We start from the raw sequence: 25,035 nt of genomic DNA, 5'->3' as shown, positions 1-25,035 counted from the left end.
TTGTACAGAAAAGTATATGAAATGTGTGGATGAATTGTTAAGATGAAACTGTTGGAGGAATTGAATAGAGAGAACACATGAGCAGTTGGTAGGTTAGAGAAAACTTTACAATCAGTGGGGCATGGACTCTCTCTTAATGATTAGCTATAGTCAGAGAATAAAGGGAGCATTGTAAGAATACAGTGATGAGTAAAGATGGAGAAATGTAGTAGTGTTGAAATCAAATGTGTCTCAAGAGATAGGGGGAGTTGAGCTTAGAAAGATATATGGAGAGGAGGAAAAGAGAGGAGTTTGGCCGCATGAGAGGAAACCACTTCATGGTGGACTGTGACAGAGAGCATGGAGGATGCTTTATTGTTAAAATATAAAATACCTGATTCATGTAATAGTTGGTAAGAATGTAATCCACTGTTGGATGGTAAATTCTTAAAAATCCTTAATATGAATGAAGGATTGAAACATTTAAAATCCACATCAGGAGATGGCAGAGTCTGTATCTGGCATCACTAGACATCTAGATACATTTTTTCAAGAGCACAAAATAGAAAATAGTCATATTTGTCAAATCCTAGTATTTTGCATGGTGGAAGTTTGTTTTGCAATTAGGAACTGAGTTTTTATTTAGTTGTATAGAGTGCATACATTAAAGAGTCCTAACATACCCGTGTGTGTGATGTATATGTGCGCGTGTGTGGATGTGTCTGCACCCATATGCGAACGAGTTTGCATGTGCATGCGTACATCTGTTTGTGTTGAAGGGAGTAGGACTAGGAGAATTTTTTTTTAGAAACTCTCATAAAGGGGCATTTGAGGCCACTGCTTATAAAAATCATTGAAATTTACAATTTTGAAAACGACTTCAAATTTCTAGAACATCTTTGCTTGAAGTCTCTTAATAGATGATTATTTTAAGTCTTTATTGAGTTGCACAGAAAGACAATTTAGTAACTGGATTTCTACACACATTAACTAAAAGATCACATAATTTCTGTGAAAAGGAAGCAATTGCTCTGGTGATCTCTATTAATTCAAGTTAGTTCTTATGGTATATATTGTTACAATAGGCTTCTTGGGACATTTCAGCATTTATTATAAAAATCTTGGGAGAACCAGTGATAATGATGCAATTACTGTGTGTCAACTGTGTGGTTATTATATATCACTTACAGTCACTTTTTAATTAAAAAGCTCTGAATAATCTGGCATTCAACTGCATACTGTGAATAAGCAGAAGAACTAATTACAGTAAAATACTTCATATTAGGCTTTAGATAATACATTTTTATCCAGATCTCTATCTATGTGCTTTTGAAAAGTTTATCTTGGAAAGTTACGGTTGGCACTGCACGGTAAGATGAGGGAAAATCTCTGCACGTACTGATTTTCTCTGGATGTAGATTTGATTAAAAAGGAAACAAAACATGAGAGCGTGGTGTTTGCAAAGTTCCATTAAATGCAAGTGCATGTTATATATATTCTCCTTGAAAAACTCGATGAGCCTCAAGTATAAAAGGATTGTGTTATAACCAGGAACTGAGCTTTCAGATCTGGCCAGATTACACCACTTAGATGGTCCAGGTCTCTTGTGGAAAACCTTGGAAGCTGAGAGGAGCTGTTAGGGAAAAATGCTGCACCTGATATTTTCAGTTTGAAGGTCGGGACATGAAGGTAACCCATGTTCTATCATTTTTTTCAAAAATTATCTACAGTATAAAAGAACAGCCAGATATAAACTATTTCTGGGGAAGCTAGGAGATCACAGATTACCTAAATCAACACATAATAAGCAGAAGGGCTATTAGCTGGGAAAGCACCAGGGGTTCCTGTGGTAGGAAGCAGAGACCAGACGCCACTGTGGCTTCTCTGAATGAGCCAACTGAGTGCCTTTCATGAAAGGGATCGTCCTCACGTGAGGTGGGAGCCCTAAATCTTATGTTTACCACAGTAGCGATGGTGTGCAAGAATTGCTGTCGGGGTCATCTCTCTAGACTATATTTAGCTTTGAGGAATACAGACAGTGGCTATAAATATGGAATAATAACAAATAAACCGTATTTGTAAGTAGCAGTCCCTTTCCATACTGGACAGTGAGAAGAAAACGCTTCCTGACTGAAAAGCCTATGATTGCCTAACTTTACTAGGTTAGAAGTAAATGCTGGATAAAATAAAAATAGGATACTTGGTGATAAGTCTGGGCCCTAGTCTTATATCTTTCCCAGAAAAATATACCTTTAAAATAATTGTCTAAAGTTCAAAACAAATCCCATCAAAAATAAGTAATCAAAAAGGATAAGATACATATTTTTTAAAAGAAGAAACAGGAAAGAGAGGACTAAGTGACAAACACTCCAAGAAAATCCTTCCATGGATGGATGAACATTATGAACACATTTTTTATTTTGATTTTCAGAAAATGATGGACTAAGTCTCAAAATGCAGTCTGAAAAAAATATAGAAGGAAGAGTTTCACTCTTGAAAAAACAAAATTACAGGGAGTGGGAACGTACGAGTAGTTATATCCTTCCCTACCCCCTACCCTATCTAAAGATATGATTAAAGGGGCAGCATGTGGGAGTTTACATGGGAAAAGAGTTATGAAACTGTTTCTAACTGTATTGCTAGTTATATGTATCTGGATGTGTGTTAAAATTCATAGAACTATGTACCAAAAAAGGTGATTTTTAGTTATGATAATTAAAAACACAAATTAAAAAGGGGCAAATTAGTCTCAGACACCTAAATATACTTGAATATTAGTTATTTATTCAAGTTTTCAAGACGATTACCTGTATTTTGTTTTCATGTTAAATCCAAATGTTTCAGTTTCTTTAGTTGTTGTTGTAAGCAAAATATCTTTTTACCCTGTGTTGGCAACTTGAATTAGAAGCAACTTTAAGATATCTGTAACATATCGGAGGTGTCTAAACTATGAAATATATGAGTGATTCTTAGCTAAAGTGCAGTTAAATCAGGAAAACAATTTATTTTTTCCGAGACTATCGCTTTACTCCTGAAAGTCTAGCTTAATTGCATCTATGTGGAAAGGTAAATTTTAGAAATTGCCAAGTAAGAGTGCAAAGAATTCTGAAATATCTTGTTATTTAAGACATTAAGGTAATAAAGTCTTAATTTTTTACAGGATTATCCATATGTGTTTTGAAATACGCTAGAATCTTTTTAAACACTAATTCTTGTTCACTTACTGATCATTTGAACACAATTTAGCTAATATTGACCAATTCTTTTTTTCTTTCCTTTTTTAAAAATATTTATTCATTTATTTATTTGTTTGTTTATTTATTTATTCATTCATTCATTCATTCATGAGAGACACAGAGAGAGAGGCAGAGACAGAGGCAGAGGGAGAAGCAGGCTCCCAGGGAGCCCGATTTGGGACTCAATCCCAGGACCCTGGGATCATGTCCTGAGCCAAAGGCAGATGCTCAACCACTGAGCCACCCAGGTCCCCTTGCATTTTTTTCTTATTACTTTCTAATTATCACTAAAGAAGTCACTAATATATTTTTATAGTTTTAATTTTAACAACATTAAAAATTGTTCCAAACCCTTACCTTAATGTTTCCTGGTATCAAGTTTACTAGTATTAGCCTGAAAGAATATTCCATTTATTTGTATTTTCATAAAATACAGCTATTTGTGTCCAGCATCATTTAATATTTCCTCTTTTAGGGGTGCTGAGTGGCTCAGTTGTTTAAGTATCTGACTCTTGATAGGGGCTCAGGTTATAATCTCAGCGTCGGTACATGGAGCCCTGCATCGGGTTCCACCCTGGTCATGGAGCATGCTTAAGATTCTCTCTCTCCCTCTCCCACTGCCTCTGTCCCTCCCGCCAACCACTTGTTTTCTCTTTAAAAAAAAAAAAAAAAAAAATTTCCTCTTTTAAGTGTAATATCTGAAATATTAGTATTTAATCTTAAAAATGTAGGCACATTAAATTTATATAATTAAAATCCATGCTTTGAACTAATTTAGAAATGATTTTTGAGTTCTGTTTTGGACCATATTGCTTATATGATAATCATTTTTATTATAGTTTCATAACAGCTTTATCACTTAATATATTTGTTGCTGTGTCTGTAGCAGGGAGTTTATGAAAAGCTTTTCTCCAGTCCTGATTACCGCTATCTCTAGTTCTTTAGAGTGTCTCAGATGTTTTTTCTCTTAGATTATTGTACAGATACATACTTATACATAAACATGTCAGTTCTAATTAGATAAACATATCTCTGAACTATTATGAGCTTTTATGTCTTTATTTCAGTACCTTCAATTGTGAAAAGAAAATCTGACTCTTAAACATACATCTCTAATTGTACCTTTGCTCCTGAGATTCAAATAAATATATTCAGTCGTCTACTCATCATTGCCACGTAGATTGCAAATGAACACTTTTTTCTTTCTTTCTTTCTTTCTTTCTTTCTTTCTTTCTTTCTTTCTTTCTTTCTTTCCTTTCTTCTTTCTTTTTCTTTCTTTCTTTCTTTCTTTCTTTCTTTCTTTCTTTCTTTCTTTCTTTCTTTCTTCTTTCTTTCTTTCTTTCTCTTTCTTTCTTTCTTTCTTTCTTTCTTTCTTTCTTTCTTTCTCTTTCTTTCTTTCTTTCTTTCTTTCTTTCTTTCTTTCTTTCTTTCTTCTTCTTTCTTTCTCTTTCTTTCTTTCTTTCTTTCTTTCTTTCTTTCTTTCTTCTTTCTTTCTTTCTTTCTTCTTTCTTTCTTCTTTCTTTCTTTCTTTCTTTCTTTCTTCTTTCTTTCTTTCTTTCTTTCTTTCTTTCTTTCTTTCTTTCTTTTCTTTCTTTTTCTTTTTTCTTTCTTTCTTTCTTTCTTTCTTTCTTTCTTTCTTTCTTTCTTTCTTATTATCTTTTCTTTCTTTTCTTCTTTCTACTTTTAAGTAGTAGTCTTTATTTTCTAGAGTACTTTTAGGGTCACAGCCAAAATGAGTGGCAAGTAGCAAGGGTTTCCATATATTCCCTTCGCTCGTACTCACTCATGGCCTCTTGTGCTGTCAGCATCTGGGACCAGAGCGGTGCATTTGTTACAACTGATGAACTTACACTGATGCATCATTACAATCCAGACTCCATACTTTACATTGAGGTTTGCTCACTCTTGTACATTGTATAGAGTTTTAACAAATGGCTAGTGACAGGTATCCACCATTATATTTCACAGAAAGTTTCACAAACCCAGTAATCCTCTGTTGGAGCCAGTTTTTCAAGTCAGGAGTTGACTTTGAAAATTTAACACTCATCCCATCCAGAATCTTCTCACCGGTGAGTGCTTATCTCCACCCCTTCCTCCTTTTCCCTGGTTCATTTTCTGAGCTCAGGGGCTTAGAGCACTGCTTTCCCAAATGAACATTTCAAACTGTCCTCAACTAAGTTCTTTATTTTTCCCCTCCCCTCACATCAGTTGTTGTTCATTTCCGAAAATTATACCACCAGCCACCTAAAGCTGCAGCCCTAAATCCTGATGCCATCTGCCATCCCCTGTTTTGGTAATAGCATCCCAACGGCAGCCCTTGCTAGGTGCTCTACTTCAGAACAAGCCAAATCTAACTGTGCTCCACAGTGCCCACTCCTGCAACTCTTAGAAGCAGCCACTGCCAGGGGTCAGCCTCTGCATGGGTCTCTCTTGTTTCCTCCTGAGCCTCAAACAGCCAATGAAATATAAAATCTTAGCAACAGCAGATTTGGTGCCGTTTCATTGACCATTGAACTCAAGCCCCTTGGGCCTTCCTGCCATTTCCCAAATCACAGAGGTCATTTTTGCAACAGGGCTTCTCACTTGTTATTCCCTCCTTTGAAATGCTGTTTTCTTCGTGTGAACAGTTTCCCTATTCACTTGCATTTCCTACTTCTTCATTTCATTTAGGACTTTGCTCAAGTGCTGCCTCCTCAGCAAAGCTTTCCCAGACTCCATTTCTAAAAAGTGTACCTGTCAATCTGCATCTCTGAGCCTACTTTTATTTTTCTTCCTGGTAATTAACACTGATTGATCTTTTATGTAAGTTCACTTTATTCATTTATTTACTTACTTACTTTTTACTTCTTACTTGACTGTTTCTTCAAAGGCGAGGTAGCTTTGTTTGCTTCTCCATTTACGTATAGAACCTAGAACATAGGAGCCTCTTCAAATAAGTTTTCTGAACCAGTGTATCTTGTCGTAAGGTAAGTCAGTCTGAGTGCCAACAGTTTACTAAACCAGAAACTGGACTCACATTTCCCTACCTGTTAGGCTCTGGTCCTTTCTCTGCCGCCGCATCCTTTTGCTCCGCTCCAGTAGCCCAGAAATGTGGTAGAGCTAAGTTCAGAGGACTATGCACTGCTAAAAGGACAGTAGTAACATTCTTTGTAAAATGACTTATAATTCATACTTTTCAGTCATATAATCTAGCATTTTTTTCCAGATAGTATTTAACCTCTTACAATTTCATCTCTGTATTTCAGCGGAATAAAAAGGATTTGTGCAATAATATACTATAAACGTTAGGGGAGAAAACATCCAAAACTAACAAGGATATTGGTCAACTGTCAAATATTGAAGTGATCATGACATACATACTTTATTTATTTATTTATTTATTTATTTATTTATTTATTTATTTCTATGTAATTGTTTGCAGTAACTTCAGATTTTAATACTGTAAAATCCAAGAGTTAAGGAAATGAAATATGACTCTATTTAAAGGTGACATACTAGAATAAAATGTATTAATTTATATCCATGGCATTAATTTAGAGAGTGTAAATAAACCGACAGTGACTAAAAATTTAACTCTTTAAGTATCAAATGCTAGGCCTTATTTTTTCCGACATAGCATGGTTCTTGAAACTTCAAAGAAGCTCAAATGAATGTTTGTTAAATGGAAGAATTTCAAATTCTATACTAAAGTTTGGAATTTCTTTTTCTTACATAGTAGCATGTAATTTCAATAAATATAATCCCCACTGTTCTTGAATACCACTTTTCTTTATCCAACAACTATCTAAAGTACCCTAGTTTGCATTTTTTTTTTCCTGTAGGTGCTCATTAATTCTGAGCCCTAAGCATTAGGGTTCAAATTAGAAATCAGTAGACAGGGGTAATGAATAACATAAGAAATATAAAATCTCTGAATGTCACATTTGTGAGTTTCTTCTCTTTTTGCTATTCCTGCCTTTGGATGATGTTCATCTGATAAAATATTTTTATACCTCTAGAGATATTTATAATATTCAGGACTGGCTTTAACATGGAGGGTGGTAGGAAAAACTGACAGAGCGTGTTTTAAGGAGGGCCATGGTGTCCTTGATATTTTAAAATGTTTCTTCCATCAGCCTGTCAGTGTCCAGTTTCTTGGTCATTAAGGAAGATCTCTTTACTTGAATTATGTACTTACCCTATCCCAAAAGCTTATTCCTCTTTATAGCTATCGGCTTATATGTATTTAGTATTAGGATATATATATCTATAGATCTGTTCATATCTTTGAAAAAAATTTTTTTTCTGAGTATTGTTTTCTATATTTCTGCCTTCTGCTTAGTGTCCCATGATACACCTTATCATATTATGTATAATGTTGTAGCTATTGATACTCATCATTCTTGTTTACAACTTCCTGTTATCACAAGCAGGGCTACAATGACCATCCCTATACACGTCAGTGTGTTTTTTGGGGGCATTTAAACCCATCAGTAATTTGTTAAATCATGGGGTACACCAGGTACCTAACTTTTCTGAGTGATGTCACAGGGATTTGACATCCTTCATTAGGAAATGAAATATGACTCTTTTCAAACAAACACTCATTTGAGGTTCTTTGAAGTTTCAAGTCCCATGCTATGTTGGGAAAAATAAGGCCTAGTGTTTGATACTGGAGAGTTAAATATTTAGTCACTGTCAGTTTATTTACACTCTCTAATGAAATTCTAAGGAATTTCATTTCCTTAGAATATACATTCTAGTTTTCATTTTTTCATATCTGAATCTACATTTTTACCACCTATCTCTCCAATTTCTGATATTTTCTTTTTTATGGATATTTTCTTTTTTTAATTTTCATTTGAATTAGAATTTCTCTGATTGCTTGTAATTAAGTATATTTTCATGACATTTATGCAGCAATTACTATGTTCAAGTACTCTTTAAAACTCTTAATTATAAGTTATATTAATTCAATTAGCCCTGGTTACAACCCATAATAACTTATGTGTGATCTAGACACTATTTTATCTCAATTACATATATTGGGAACAGGCACAGAGAGGTAAGAAATCTATTCTACATCACACAGCTAATGAATAGTTGAGATAGGATTCAAACCAAGCTTTTTGGTTCCAGGGTCTGTGGTCTTAACCTCCTTTTGTTTGTTTGTTTGTTTGTTTTTTAATAAATTTATTTTTTATTGGTGTTCAATTTATCAACATACAGAATAACACCCAGTGCCCATCCCGTCAAGTGCCCCCCTCAGTGCCCATCACCCATTCACCCCCACCCCCCACCCTCCTCCCCTTCCACCACCCCTAGTTCGTTTCCCAGAGTTAGGAGTCTTTATGTTCTGTCTCCCTTTCTGATATTTCCCACACACTTCTTCTCCCTTCCCTTATATTCCCTTTCACTATTATTTATATTCCCCAAATGAATGAGAACATATAATGTTTGTCCTTCTCCGATTGACTTACTTCACTCAGCATAATACCCTCCAGTTCCATCCACGTTGAAGCAAATGGTGGGTATTTGTCATTTCTAATGGCTGAGGAATATTCCATTGTATACATAAACCACAATTTCTTTATCCATAACCTCCTTTTGATGTAGGCCCTAGCCATTTGGATTTCCATGTATTTCTCATTTTTATCTTTGTTCATTTTTTTCTATTGATACTGTGATACCTCAGTGAACAAAACAGAGAAACTGCTGTCATTGGGGTAGATGGTGAGTGTTGTTGTTGGAAAAATCTAGAAAAACAGAATGGACAATGCCAAGGCATGTGGGTATTTACACTTCTCTATAACATTCGTCAAATAAAGGGCTTCTGATATTGTTGTATTTAAGAAGAAACTTGAAGAAATTGAAGGATAAGCCAGTGGAGTAACTTGAGAAAGACTGTTTCACACAGAAGGAACAGGTGACCAAGGTCACAGGCAGGAGCAGACTTGAGGTATTTGAACAAGAAGGTCCAGTGTGGTTGAAACAGAGTCTAAGTGATGGTAGGGGATGAAGGTAAGCATGAGATTTTGGGGAGGGTGATGGGACAGACTTTGTATAATATTTAGGTGCATTTATGTAATGTATTGGTTCTTTTTCTCTGCAGAACCGTGATACACACACACACACACACACACACACACACACACACATATGTATGAAGAGATTATAAGGAATAAAGAATTTGGCTCACATGTTGAGACTGCAGAGTCATACAATTTGCCATTTGCAAGCTGGAGAACTTGGAAAAAAAGTGGTATAATTTAGTCCCAGTCCTAAGGTCTGAGAACCAGGGGAGCGGACAATGTATGGTCCAGTCTGGGTCTGAAGGTCCAAATGCTGGAGTCAGGTGCATCAAGGGGGAAATACGTGTGTCCCAGCACAATCAAGGAGGAAAGGCCAGATCCTTTCTTTTCTGCCTTTGTTCTATTCAGGTTCTCAGTGGATTGAGGAGGGTAAACCTGTTTCCCAAATTAACTACTTCAAATGCTAATTTCATCCAGAAATACTCTCACACTCGGAAATAATATTTAGCCAAATACCTGGTTCTCTGTGATGCACTGAAGCTGACACATGAAATCAACCGTCACAGAAGTCCTTTGGCTTTTACTCTGAATAAATTGGGAAGTGGATAGAGTTTTAAAGAGAGAATTGACAGAACCGTAGACCTGCAGTGAAGGTAGCACTGCTGGGTTAGAGAAAAGACTATATGGCGGTGAGGGTGGGAGCTAGGAGACCAGCTTGGATGATACTGCAGTGATGCAGGAAAGAGATGGTGGTTACGTTCTACTTGGTCACCATGCAGAATTTTTAATACATTATTGCACTCAATTAGCTGAGGTTCTATTTATCATCTCATACATATTTACCTATTAATTAGGCCTATAGGTGGTTTTCGGTTTTCTTGTTTTTGGTAAGGTAACCCTGGCCTGATATTCTGAAGTAAACAAATCTCTCTTACCTTTCCTTTTTACTTATTTTTATTATTTGTACCATCTCATATAAATGGGATTAAATGTATGTTGAAGGACTACCAGAAATCCCCTAAAATATCATCTGGGCATGGCATTTGTTTATGCAAAGTAGATTATGACTACCATTTCCATTTCTTCAATATATATATATTTTAAAAATTTTAGTTCATTCTTATACACTTTTGGCATTTTGTGGTTTTTAAGAAATTGAGTAATTCTATTTTTAAAATAATTGTAACTTCTATTTTTAAAATAACTGTCTTTAAATTTAGTAATTCTATTTTTAAAATAACTGTCCTTTTTTCATTCCATTCATTTATATCTTCTTTTTTTTTCCTTATGAAACTTTCCAGAAATTTATTTAACTTATCCATTATTTCAAAGTACCATCTTTTGTTTTCTTGATTGTTTTTTTTCTTTAATTTATTTACTGCCTTGTACTTTATTATTTTATTTTTACTTATTTCTTTGATGTTCCTTTGTTCCATTTTTCTGGTTGTTGGGTTGAATATGTAATTCATTTCTTTCCTATTTATTTTTTGATAAATAATGTATGCAAAGTATTGAAACTCTTTTTCTGTTTTTTAATTTCTGTGAATAATGTATTCAAAGCTCTATTACTCCTCTAAGCACTGCATTAAATATTTGCATAAATTTTCTATGTAATTTATTGTGTATATAAGTGTTTCATACATTTTCTCTTGGTTTCATATTTATACTTGGATTATTAATATTTTGTTTTGCTAATATTGAGACCTATGTCATTTTAAGCTGTTATTTGGTTATGAATTTCTAATTATATTGTGTTCTTATCATTGAGACGTTAATACTTACATCTCTATATCTCAAAATTTATTTTATATTCTCCATTCTTTGTGTCTTCCTGATATGGTTCAGGGTGAGTTTCTTGATTTCTCTGCTCTCTAATCTATTCTAAGGCTATTGTACTATTTAACTTCTTTACTGAATAATTTATTTCAGTTTTTGTATTTTTCATACTCAGTGACTCTACTTGGTCATTTCTGTTACTGGTTATTTTTATTTCATTTATCCCATGTCTTTCTGTATTCCATTAAATTTACTTTTATGCTTATTTAAATTCTATCTGGCTCATCAGTCCTGCTTATTTTGCCATAGGTTATGTCAAAGCCATGATTGCCCTGGGCTATGTGAAGTAGGCAAGGAACACTTTATTCAGTGCTATGACAATAAGGGAGGAGATCAAACACACCGTGAACTCACTTCCACTAAAATGAAATGTAGAAGAGATTGTAAGAGCAAGGATGAAGGGAAGGATTTCAGGTCATTGTATTTGTTAATTATTTTTACCCAAAGGAAAAGTAAACATTCTGGTATCTTAATGACAGGAGACAGTTTTGGAACTTGAACCATGATAGCCTCTGAAGTTAAGCTCTTACCCTCCCACAGAAAATGAGAAATAGAGGCACTGTTATCCTTGATAATTGTATTTCAAAGAAGCATTCCTAAGTCTTTAAAGGAAACATTCTTGGATCATAAAACTGGCAAAAGAGTTAAAAAAAGATTTATATATCAAAGGGGAAGAGAAAGAACTTAGAATTAAAAGTTTTCTAAAGTAATTTCTCTAAGAATAGAGGAGGTTAGGGCCTGGAGTCAGAAAGAAGCCTGTGTAAGGTTAGTACAAGCTGAGGGAAAGGTGGTTAGGGTGTGTTGATCAGTTGTTCAGTTTGTTGTCTCTTTCATGATTGTCATGACCCACAAATGTTTGGGTATTTATCGCAAGGAATACAGTTACTTCCAATGTTCTAGAGAGGGGTGAAATCCTAGAGTCTAGTTTGTGACTAGTCCACTGACTATAAATGGGTATTGTGGATGAAAAGGAAGGAAAACCTCTGTGAATGAGAAGATGGACTTCTTTTCCATTTTCATTCTCAGAAGTCTTCTCTCTTACCTCCATCTGTGAGAATTGTGCTTTTTCCAAGTGCTACGCTCCACAGTGGAAAAAAATCTAATCCTTGGCAGTGAGGTACTGGAAAGAGAGGAGAGAGGAGTCAAAAGGGGGATGGTCAGAGTCAACTCATGCTCCTGCTCATTATCCTCTCTCCCATGGACCCGAGCTCTGGTTATCGTCATGATGCTACCACTTAAGTAACACTTAGCAAGGGGCAAGGACTACCATTTTTCTTCCCCTATCAGATAGGACAGGCAGTGATCCATCCAGGTCAATAGAGTGGAAAGTCAAAGGAACAGGAAGAAAGATTAATCCAACACTGCCCTCTATCCCAAAATCCAGTCCCTTGCCCTTGAAGCTATTCTTTTCCCACAAAATGGACCTAACTTTCTTTCTTTGTTTCTACAGGAAGCAGTCCCAGTGTATATGTCCTGATCTCCTATATCCCCTAATGCTCCTTGCAGATCCCATTATTTTTCTATAGTAAATTCACTTTTCCTCTCATCACAAACATTTTCTTATCTTTTTCTTTATTCTCCAAAATTCCCATCTCTTTCCCCATATTGTTTTTGCTTGGACCTTACATCATACTTCATTGAGAAAAAAAAAAATCCATTACACAAGTGCTTCTTTTAACTCTTCCTAGGCAAATCTATATACCAGTGAATGTTGGTGCTGTCTTCATCTCTTGTTCTCCTTTTAGAATAGGAAGAAAACCATTATAAAAGAAAACAAATTGAAAATTTCCTCAATTTTGTCTTTGAATTTCTGCCCTTGGGTTCTGGAGCACATTTATACTGTCTTCACCTTTTCAGACATCTAGCTCCTTTAAAAAAAAGATCTTTCTAAACTCTCTTGGGTCATTAGTCTTTCACTGTGTCATTCTCTTCTCTATACAAATGGGTGCTGCTTACAGAGGAGATGCACATTAAAGTCCCTGACACAAGAGTTTAATAAATGTGGAATGAATGCATGGATGGATGGAGGGATGGATAGGTGGATGGATGAATGCTTTATGGGGAATGTGAAAATGATTCTTTATAAATTCGCCAAATTATAAAAACTATGTTGATAAAAAGACCTTAGCATTTAGATACAGTTATTTATTAGAAATGTCTACATGTAACTCTATATAGAGTATATTACATATATGATGAGATATTATATGTTGTATTAGGCAAAGAAACTAAGCGGTAAAATTCTGTCTCAGACTCTCTAAGTAAGAAGAAACCTTGATTAAGATCCATACATTTTAAGAGAAGTAAGATATGTGTTTTTATAGATTATAGATGCAAAAGCTACTAGGAATTTCACTATGGGCAACATCATTTTAAAATAAGGGCAGTAAAGGCTGGTCTGTTAACCCATGATATCCTACATCTCTGAGAACACAGGGGAAATTATTAGTTCTGTTTCTCATTATTGAGACTATATACAAAGTAATGCCAATCTTCTGTAATCCTAGCAAAAGGATAACCAAAATACTATAGAAAGGGTATATTTGACTTTGGGTAGTTTTTTGTTGTTGTTGTTTTCGGGAGAAGGCAAAAAATACGCTGAAAGTAAAGAAAACAAAAAGCAAAGTCAATCAAATTTAATGATCTACTAAGGATTGTAGTTCATTGCTTACTATCCAGGTACTTGAGCTTCTTGGGAAAAAAAGAAACATGAAGCCAAAACAATGTTATGAAAAGGTGTGTGGTTAAGATCATTTTTATTGCTCTGTTAATGCTAGATTGGATGGTGATGTCTTTCAAGGGATTAATTTGAATGAAGGTGTCCACTGGTTGATGTCTGTATCGCGTAGGCAAACTACTAGTCTGTTCTTCAATTGCCTAATCTCTAATTGCAAAATGTTCTGTGAAGCAAGGCTTTGAACTCTCTTCATCTCACTCTCATTACTTCTTTTTTAAAGCTTTTTTCTTTCTTTTTTAATAAGGGGAATCAATTAGGAAATGTGGATGCTGCTGCTGAGACTGACCTTCTCATTGATAAAATGATGCTTGTAATTTCACACATTGCCAGTTTTAATGAGGAGATAACAGGTTATTTTATTCGGAGTCTTCCTTCCCCATATTATTTGAGGATTCATTTAGCATGTCCTCTCCTCTGGCCTAGGAGATGCAGGAGCAAACATGAAACTAAACAAAACCAAAATCAAAACCAAACATGCAGGTCTAAGCAATTCAAATTCTGTAGAAGCAATTTACTTCACCTCATTGTGACTGTGTGTGTGTGTGTGTTTTTTTTTTTTTTCCAAAATAAAATTGGCAGTGCCCTTTGAGTGAGGGCACACTGCCATACCAACAGATGGGCAGGGAAGTAGGTAGCTTAGAGACCATGTTTATTTGTCAGATTTGTTTATAGAGAGTGATGTTTGCAGCCAAGATGGTGAATGTTGCTCTCTCAAAGTTTCCCTGCCTTTGGGAAGACTATTTCTTTTTGAGAGCTGAATGTAATTCAAAAACACAAAATAAATCTCTGGTTCATGGTCAGACTCAAGAAAACATAGACTAAGTGAATCACTTTTTTTAGTGGAATAGTATTACGATGAATTATTGCATGACTGTCTCCTATAGGGAACTGCCACCAAATCTTTTTATAAAATAATCTTTGAAAAAACAAAGATTTGTTTTCAGTAAGTTAAGGCTAAAAAAATTAAGGCCTTATGAAAGCATGGTGTATTTGCTCAATAGTGCATTATTAAATCATTTGGAATTCTTTCTCAGCTGCCTATGGGAGTGAAAACTGTAAGATACAGTCTAGTTCCCTCCCCTTGCATATGTGGCTATCCAGTTTTGCCACCACTGTTGAGGAGACTACTCTTTCCTCATATTCTTGTCTCTTTTGTCATAAATTAATTGGCCATATGTGCATGGGTTTGTTTTTGGGCTCTCTAGTCTTTTCCACTGATCCATACCATACTGTTTTGATTACTGTAGCTTTGTGATATAGTTTGGAATCAGGAAGCGTGGTGCTTCTAGTTTTATTCTTTTTTTTTCAAGATTGTTTTGGCCGCGAAGGATCCTTTGTGCTTTCATAAAAAATTCAGAATTTTTTTCTCTTTCTGTGAAAAATGCTAGAATTTTGAAAGCAATTCATTGAATCTGTAGAATACTTTGAGTATTAGGGATATCATTTTATATTTTTAGAATATTAATCTTTCCAGTTCATGGGCATAGAATATCTTTCCATTTATATTATTTCTCTTTTCTTTCATCAGTGTCTTACGGTTTTCAGTACAGATCTTTCACCTCTTTGATTATTTTTTTTTTTTCCTAAGTGCTTTATTCTTTTGATGCTATTGTAAATGTGGTGTTTTTAATTTCCCTTTGATGGCTTGTTGGAGTATAGAAACACAACTGATTTTTGTACATTGATTTTGTATCCAACAAATTTACTGATTTAATTTCTTAGTTCTAACAGTGTTTTCGTGGAGTCCTTAGGATTTTCTACATGTAACATCATGTCATTTAAGTAGAGACGATTTTACTTCTTTCTTTCTTATTTGGATGCCTTTTATTTCCATTTCTTACCTAATGGCTCACTGGGATTTCCAATATTATGTTGAATAAAAATGGAGAGAGTGGGCATTCCTGTCTTGTTCCTGATTTTAAAGGAGGACTTTCAGCATCTCATTGTTGAGATGTTATCTGTGAACTTGCCATATGTGGCCTTTATTATGTTTAGGTGTGTTCCCTCTATACTCCGTTTGTTGAGAGTTTTTATGAAGACACTTTGGTGAACTTTGTGAAATGCTTTTTCTGCATTTCTTGAGATGTTGATATGATTTTGTCCTTCATTTTGTTCATATGGTTTATCATATTTATTCATTTGCAGTTGTTGAACCCCCATTCCAACCCAGGAATAAATCCCACTTGATCATGGTATATGAGCCTTGCATGTATTGTTAAATTTGGTTGGTAATAATTTGTTGAGGACTTTTGGATCTGTGTTCATCAGGGATATTGTCCTGTAATTTTTTTTTTTTTCTTGTGATGTCCTTGTCTGGATTTGGTATAAGGGCAATGCTGGCCTAGTTAAGTGAGTTTGGAAGTATTTCTTCTATTCTTTTTTTGAAAGACTTTGCAATGGATTTTTTTTTTTATTGTACAACATTTTATTGTAACAAAAATAATTAGATGCATCTCGTAGCGATATATTATCATATAGATACACACTGAGAAGGATAAATTGGATAAACTGTAAAACAGTATCTTACTATTTTTCCAATTAATCTGAGTAATTTTTGGAAAAATAAAAAGGTACAAAATTATCCCTTTTTATATAATTCCATATTTTTTCCAGAGACTTAGAGACAACACAGAATCAAGATATAGTTGTAAGTTATTATAATTCTAATCTTAATATTAGAACCTGTAATGTAAAAATTCCAGTCCTATCTTGTTAGGCATTTGCCAAATGAAATCAAATGTTTGTCATACAGTGGTTTTAAGCTTGTACGATAATATTCAAATGCTATATACTGCCATGGGCTCTTCTGATTTCACACATAGGCTGAAATATTTTAGTAAACTCACACTTTTTCACCTGTTTAATCTTTGTGTTATCACTTCTCGATACATAATAGAGATGTAGATGAGCAACAAAAAGATGACAAAGAAATCATCTAGAAAGCCTAGAATTCCAAACAAGGCTTCAGGTACAAAATCTAGAGGTGATATGAGATAGAAAAAAGCTCCCATTAAACAAAGTATTATCCTGATGCGGAACATCCAGAAAAGGCCCCCGACTGAAAACATTCTTTAAATATTTGGTAGAATTCAGCAGTGAAGCCATCTGGTCTTGAACTTTTCTTTGTTGGGAAGTTTTTGATTAGTGATTCATCTTTATACTTTTAGTACTGAGTTTGTTCAGGTTTTCTATTTATTCATGACTATGTCTTGGTAGTTTGTATATGCCTAGGAATTTATACATTTCTTGCAGGTTGTCCAATTTGACGGTGTATAATTGTTCATTAAAGTTTCTTATGATCTTAGTATTTCTGTGGTATCAGTTTAATATCTCTTTTTTCATTTATAATTTTGTTTTTGACCTCCTTTGTTTCTCGGTAAGTCTAGCTAGAGGTTTCTATATTTTGTTAATCTTTAAAAGAAAACAACAGCCTTCAGTTTCATTGATTTTTTTAATTGTCTTTTTGTCTGCATTTCATTTCATTTCTTTCTGCTGTGATCTTTGTTATTTCCTTCCTTCTGCTAACTTTGGGCTTTACTTTTTCTTCTTTCTCTAGTCCCTCGAGGGATAAAGTCGGGTTATTTATTTGAGATCTTTCTTTTTCTGAATGTAGGTGTTAATATAAGCCTCCCTTTTAGAACTGCTTGTTCTCCATTCTATAGATTTTGGGAAGTTGTGTTCCTTTTTTTTTTTTTTTTCCAAGAGATTTTCTTCTTTTTCTTTGATTCCTTCTTTGACCCACTGGTTGTTCAGGAGCTTGCTGTTTAATTTCCACATATTTGTGAACTGTCCAGTTTAGTTCTTATAATTGATCTCTAGTTTCGTACTGTTGTGGTCCGAAAAAATGTTTGATGTAATTTCAATCTTCGTAAATTTATTATGACTTATTTTATGGACCGATATGTGATCTATCCTGGGAAATGTTCCCTGTGCACTTAAGAAGAATGTGTCTTCTGCTTACTGTTGAATAGAATGTTCTGTTTATGTCTGTTAAGGGTCATTTGATATAATATGTAACTTAAGTTTAATGTTTCCTTACTAATTTTCTGTCTGGATAATCTGTCTGTTGTTGAAAGTGGCATCTGGAAATTTCCTGTTTTTCAGATCTGTTAACATTTGCTTTATATATTTAGGTGCTTGTATTTTGGATATGTAAATATTTATAATTATGTCCTCTTGATGAACTGACCCCTTTATAATTATATAATGACCTTCTTTGTCTTTTGTAGCACTCTGTTGACTTTCAGAGCTAGATGTTTGGAAGCTTTTCCCTCCAGTCATAGTCTTGAAAGTTGAGGTGCTAGATGTTGGACCCAAAACCTTTACTCCTCAGGGAGAAGTTAGGAGTTGGGAGTTCCTCCTTGATAGTTTAGCCCTCTGTTGGGGTTTATGGTGAGACTTTGTCTCAGCCTTTCCCACCTGTTTCTATTTGAGAATTTGTCATTTGTCTGATATGTAGGAGTTGCTCAGCTGTTTTCTGGATCTCTTTCACAGGGATTTCTCTGTCTATAGCCATACATGGATATACCATGAGAACAAGAGAGCTCATGAGCCCTGAATATGTCAGGGAAACTCTTCTAAAAAGCAAAATTACTTTATGGTTGTTTTATTGATTAACCAAATGTATGCCACCAAAATATTACCAGCGATGGCATTACTTTAAAAAAAATCATCACTTGCTTTCTTTAGGAGGGATCATTTGCATTTCTTTGTAGAGAGAAAAAGTAAAACATACAAGCTGAAATTTTTGTCAGAATGATACATGGATTATCTTTTTTTTTTTCCAAGTCCCAAACTTTTATTTTAGCATTTATGGCTGCTAAGTCAGTATTCACTGTGTCAGCAATAGGTGTAGATATTCTTTAAGGTTAATGGGGTATGGCTATATTTTTGGTGGTTTCTGTGTGGCAACTACACAAGCATTGATATTGTCCTGACGAGGTTACTGTAGTGTAATAAAGAGATACGGAGCTCCTGGGATGATGTGCTTGGCTGTCTTTTCTACCTTATTTCTATGCATATTTTTTTTTTGCACTGTTCTCTTTCTTATCTCAACCACTTCCTGCCATAATACTCCCCTTATTATATAAACTAGAGATACCCTTTTTCTCCTTTATCATGTAGCATTTCAGGTTGAGTTGTGCTCTTTCAGATTGTCCGATGCAATAGTACCAGTAAAGGTATTTATTTCTCTTTCGTACATATTAAGGGACAATTTCTTGTTCCTCTTGTTTGATGACACTTGCTAGTTTATTTGGTGAATGTTTATGGGATTTAGGATTCATTATGGAGGAAATTAATTTGAGGAGAAGATTGAAAAAGTAAATAACTTGAGCCAAGGACCAGTAAGTTATGCTTGACCAGGTTCTCTTGTTTTGTTTTGCTTCAAGTATACTTTGATTTAAATCCATTTTGACTCTTGCTCACTGGGAAATTTGGGCTGATTGCTTAACTTTGTATGCTAAGTTTTTTGATCTGTAAAGTGAAGTAAAGCCTATAAACTGTTCAACACAGTATCTTGCATGCGTTAGATATATAATAAATGCTAGTTCTGTTTACCCTGTTCATGCAAATTTCAAGGTAGTCCATGCCTCTCAATGGCAGGGAGCAGGACTTGCTCTTTGTCAAATCTTTCATCTTTGTAGAAACATACATCCTTATGTAGGTTTTATTTTGTGTATACCTAGTAAATGAACCTATATAAAAGCTTACTGAATCAATAGACATAAAGGTATTCTATTCATGGTGTTTGCTTTCTTCAGACATCTAAAGATCATGGTATTGAGATATCTTCAATTAAAAGAAAAGGAAAGGCAAAATGTTCTTCATTTCTCTGATACTGATATTATGGTTTCTTCTAATCAAGCTCACTTAAGTGATTTGAACTTAAATTTTATATTTATATTATTAATAGAGAATGAATTCTTCAGCTATATTATACTACTTTAAAGATGATAATTCAGACAATCTACAGAAAATTATTGATCATATATTATGTGTCTTGTATTGAATTAGGTGGCATAACCCTTTAACTTATGTTCTAGACAAGGGGACATTTTGCATAAAGCAAGAGCAAATCTGATGATGTAGACATCAGCCTTCCGACCACAAAATTGCTTTTCTATTATTAACTCTGCCCTTGAGGAAGTCTGTTAATGTTTTGAGTCTCCTTTCCTCATATCTACAATAAGAATAACAACTACTTTTTCACTTACAGCAGGTTTAAATATAAAAAGGAATGAGACAATGAGGTGATACCACTGTGAAAACTACTAACTACTGTACAAGCACATGTTTTTGTCTAGGCCAGAGATACAGTCTTAGAGAAGGGGAAGAAGTGATGGAACACTCAGAGCACTGAGACTTGGGAAGCCAAAGAGAGGATTAGGCCTGATGTCCCCTGCTCTTCCAGAAGGTCACGAGTAGGTAGCTGAGAGCAAAGATGTTTGTCTCCATGCTGGGAGGAGGGGACACGGTTCTAGAGTACCTTTTACTTGACTATGTGAAAAAGGTAGCATAAGGTGGATTGGGCTCAACTCTTCTCCATATGGGAGAGAGATTTAGGTTGCTGAGAGCAGCATCATATTTAGAAATTCAAAGCATATTTATGATGACACTTCAGGAAAGGAAGAAACAATCTAGCCCATGTAGAACATGGAGTAGAAATACAAATATTACATGGAGTAGAAATACAAATATTACATTGTGTTAATTAGAAGCTGAGGACATAGAAGTGAATCTAGCCTGTGTGTTGCTGGCATCGGTCTTATAGCAGAAGCAGCAGCTGCTTCGGTCTGTGGGGATCCCTCTAGGTCACTGGAATTCTTGGTGATGTCCCAGTGAGCTCTTCCAACCCTGTGGGTGAATCTATTAATTTTAACCTGATCCCTGGAGCCTGGCCCATTGCCTTTGATCAACCAACCATCACTTGGCAGCCCTCATTTGACTTTGTTGGCTCTTGGGCACCTTCCTGAGTTATTTACTTTCTATGTCATGGGCTTGATTTGTTGGCAAACACACTGCTCAGCATACTCTCTGGATATGGTGTCCTCACCTCAAATAAGGATATCTATAAATTTGGCTGACAACATTTTCAGTTTGGAGATTAAGAGTCTATGAAAGAGGAGGAGACAGGTAATTGTCATCACTGGGTAGCAAATGAGCACTTTTAGACAAAGCTAACAGTTCCTTTGGCACCATGTAAAAGTACTGAGAAAAGCTGGCCAGGTAATAATGCAACTCACTACACCTGAGTAGCTAAAAAATTGATGGCTTGTGAAAGGATCTGTATGTCATTTAGTTCTCAGAAATGCCAGTTTGGATACGTAGCTATTTCTTATAAACTTATGAAGCTTATCTTCTTTTTCTATTTGTTTTTTTCTTCCTCCTTCTTTCCTTCCTTACCCTCTCTTCTTTCTTTCCCTCCCTCCCCTTCCATCCATCCCTCCCTTCTATCTTTTCTCTTCCTTTCTTCTTCCTTCCTTCCTTCTCTCTCTCTCTCTCTCTCTCTCGTGTGTGAAAGAGCAGTGGACAAGTTAAATGATGCCTGTAGAGACTTGCATATATATACATATATGTGTGTATATATAGTGCATATTAGGTATAATATAAATATATATATTTAACTGAAATTTTATATACATTGATACCAACTCCCCATTATCTTCTCCTCACAATTGGCCACCAACATTCTATTCTTTGGTTCTGTGACTTTTTAGATATCTGATATAAGTGAAATCATGCAATATTTGCCCTTCTGCAACTGCCATGTTTTCACCAAGCATAATGTCTTCAAGCTTTATACATATTGTTGCAATATGGCAAGATTTCCTTCTTTTCCTAAGGCTACATAATATTTTACTGTATGCATATGCCACACTTTTTTAAATTCATATAAGTTGTTTTCACATCTTAGCTATTATGAATAGCGCCTCAATGCACACAAAGGTAATGTCTCTTCAAGGTTATGATTTTACTTCCTTTGGATACTCAGAAGTGCATTGGTTCTTTTCATGTGGTAGTTCTATTTTTAATTTTTGAGGAAAAATTACTATAGAAAAAATACTATTTTTCATATTGGCTGCACCATCATTTCTGTCAACAGTATGCAAGGGTTCCAATTTTTGCACATCCTTGCCAACATTTATTTATTTATTTTTAATAATAGCCATCCCAACAGGTGTGAGGTATTATCATGGTTTTGATTTATATTTTTGTGATGATTAGTGACGTGAAGCATCTTTTCATATACCTGTAGGCCATTTGTGTGTCTTCTTTGAAGAATTGTATATTCAAGTCTGATACTGTCATTTTAATTGGATTATTAATTTTAGTAGTTCATTCCTTTTATTCTGAGTAGTATTTTATTGTATAGATATATACCATATTTTGTTTATACATTCACCTGCTGATGAGAATTTGGATTGTTTACAATTTGGGGCTATTAATAAATTGTTCTGAACAATTTATGTAGACATATGGGCATCATAGTGTTTGAATTACTGTAGCTTTATAATATATTTTGAAATCAGAAAATATGCTTCTAGCTTTGTCCTTTTTTTTAAAGATTTTATTTATTTCACAGAAAAGAGAGAGACATGAGAGAGCTAGAAAGCACAAGCAGGGGAAGTGACAGATGAAGATGGAGAATCAGACTCCCTGCTGAGCAGAGAGCCTGAGATGGGGCTTGATCCCAGGATCCTGTGAAGATAACATGAGCCAAAGGCAGACACTTAACTGACTGAGCCACCCATATGCCCCACTTTGTTTTTATTTTAAAGACCGTTTTTGGCTATTTGGGGTCTTTTATAGTTCCACAGGAATATTAGAATTATTTTTTTCTATTTATCTAGGAGGGATTTGGGGATTTTGATAAAAAATGCATTACATCTATAGATTACTTTTGCTTTTACATTTAAATACTTGAATACTTTGGTTAAATTATTTTTCTTTATCTCCAAAATTTGGGGGTAGGACCAGCCCTCTGGGATGATGAATTGTATTTACCTATGGCTTTGACCACTCAGCGTAAGGTCACATGTTTCAGGTTAAAAAGTACATATAATGAGTACTACATATACATATGCATATACATATACCAAGAAAGTACATACACCTTTCTTGTAGTTGCCTTCTTTCATTAGTTTGCTATGATTCCCTATGCCCTCTTCTTGCTTGCTGATTTTATAGAATGCCCTACATTCTATACCTAACCTGTTTTTCCTAGTGATCAGAATATTGACAACATAAATATAGGGAAAAGAGCTCTAATCAGCCAGTTAACATGAAAATACTTACAAATAGTGCCCATTTGAAGGGGCCCTATTATGTCCTAGCCCCTCATCCATTCATCTTGTATCGGCCCATGTTCTATCTGTCCTAGTCCTACTCACACACCTTCCTCCTGGTTTCTACGAGTAAGTGAAATGAGTTCAAGAGGATCCACCATAGAGGTGTAACTAGACATGTAAATTGAGTTTTATTTCCTTTCCAAAATAAGTAGATATACAAGAAAGGCATTTTCCAAAGATTAGCTCCCAGGACAACTTACTACAGCTACATAAAGACTCTTTTAGGAAAGAAAATAAAAGTAAAGCAATTAAAATTCAAAGAAACCTATTGATTCTCTTCCTATATAACCTTCTCCAAAAAAATTAGTAGAGGATTTTGACATAGAGGGGTTAATCTTGATTGGTAAGGTCTTTGAGTCTCAAAAAATTGAAAGTGGTGGGAAGTATCTGTACCTACTTGGGAGAAGTGCTGATCATTATCATTATTTTGCTAAAATAATAATTATCATAATATTTCCAGAAACTATCCAATAGTATGCTTTCTGAAACTTTCTGAAATATTCAAACTTAGAATTGAGTTTATAGTTATGAGATACATCATCTAACGTTTTCCAGGGCGTGGTGCCCAGTTGAGTTAAGTATATGACTTCCCACATCACTTCAAACAAAATCATCTGGTCACAGAGCACCTTCGCTGCTCCCACTGTGTGTATGTTTTATTCCATCCAGAAATTGCATAGATGGGCAGAGTTTTAATCTGTATCACTACCTTTATTGCTCCTGTGGTTAGAGCATTTATTTTCTTCTTTCTCTTCCTCCTCCTCTTCTTCAACTTTTATTTTGTAAAGAGGTCTGCTCTGTCTGACAAAGTTTTTTTTTTCTTTATATTTTTCCACATATTCTTTATTATACTAACCTTTTTAAAAATTAGATCAGGTTTCAGAGCCTAAGAATACTTAGGTGGGGTCAAGGTTGTAAAAAAAAGGGATTTTATTCTGAACTGAAATATTGTGTTAATGTAGAAATGGCTAAACCACATATTTAAGCATTTGTGGTTTTTGACTAGAGATCCCGTATGAACAAATAATTTCAAATTCAATTATTCTGACTTGTGCTTGATATCCAGCACAGAGACTGCTATACACCAGGTCACTCTGCATCTCTTATTTAAATGTAGTAATGAGCTTCAAAAGTACTAATTCGACAAATTTAAAAGCAAGTGTTGGGATCCCTGGGTGGCGCAGCGGTTTGGCGCCTGCCTTTGGCCCGGGGCGTGATCCTGGAGACCCGGGATCGAATCCCACGTCGGGCTCCCGGTGCATGGAGCCTGCTTCTCCCTCTGCCTGTGTCTCTGCCTCTCTGTCTCTCTCTGTGTGACTATCATTAATAAATAAATAAAATCTTTAAAAAAAAAAAAAAAAAAAAAAAAAAAGCAAGTGTTCCCTCTTACATTATGGAAGTTTAGAGTATTTAGAGGAAAAGGAAGTTGATAGAAAGTAGGGTTACATAAAGAGAGATGAATTATAAATCATTCTGTAACAATCAAGATACTGTAATTGTGTAGTTTGAGAAAATGTCAGAACATTGTGGTTTTTTGCAGCTTTCTGTTTAGTTGTTAATGGCTTAAAATTTTCAGTATTACAAAGACAGTATTACCCTTCAAATGCTTTTTAGTTCTATTTCTTATTATATTTTTGCACATATTTTTCAAAGGTATATTATCTTAGCACATTTTATTCAGTAATTCCCAAATTGTAATCAAATATATTTGCTATTCAATTTCTGTTTTCTCCTTGCACAAGGTATTTAAAAGCAAAGATTTGATCTGAGTTACCTGAATTAAATTCATCAAATTTCATCAATGTTTAAATCCTCTAGGGGAATAATTCTTAAATTTATGAAACCACTCTTTTCTACATGTTTTTTTTCCATGTGGATTATTTTAT

The 25,035-nt window shown here is 34.7% G+C and overlaps 1 long non-coding RNA gene across 2 annotated transcripts in view; it reads right to left on the bottom strand.

The window, feature by feature from the left end:
• The window catches only part of LOC140608583 (uncharacterized), a 1,020,376-nt gene that overhangs the window by 676,656 nt on the left and 318,685 nt on the right, over nucleotides 1-25,035 (bottom strand). Inside the window, exon 1 of one of the 2 annotated variants that reach the window (XR_012010565.1) lies at nucleotides 8,675-8,743. The exons of the other annotated variant lie outside the window; for it this stretch is intronic. This is a non-coding gene — a long non-coding RNA (uncharacterized lncRNA). Of the gene's footprint in view, nucleotides 1-8,674; nucleotides 8,744-25,035 lie in introns of those variants that run through there. 2 annotated transcript variants of the gene reach the window in all.

Source organism: Canis lupus, chromosome 18 (assembly GCF_048164855.1).
Source record: "Canis lupus baileyi chromosome 18, mCanLup2.hap1, whole genome shotgun sequence".
NCBI lineage: Eukaryota > Metazoa > Chordata > Mammalia > Carnivora > Canidae > Canis > Canis lupus.
Note: the sequence above shows the minus strand (reverse complement) of the source record. Positions and strands in the feature narration are given on the sequence as shown.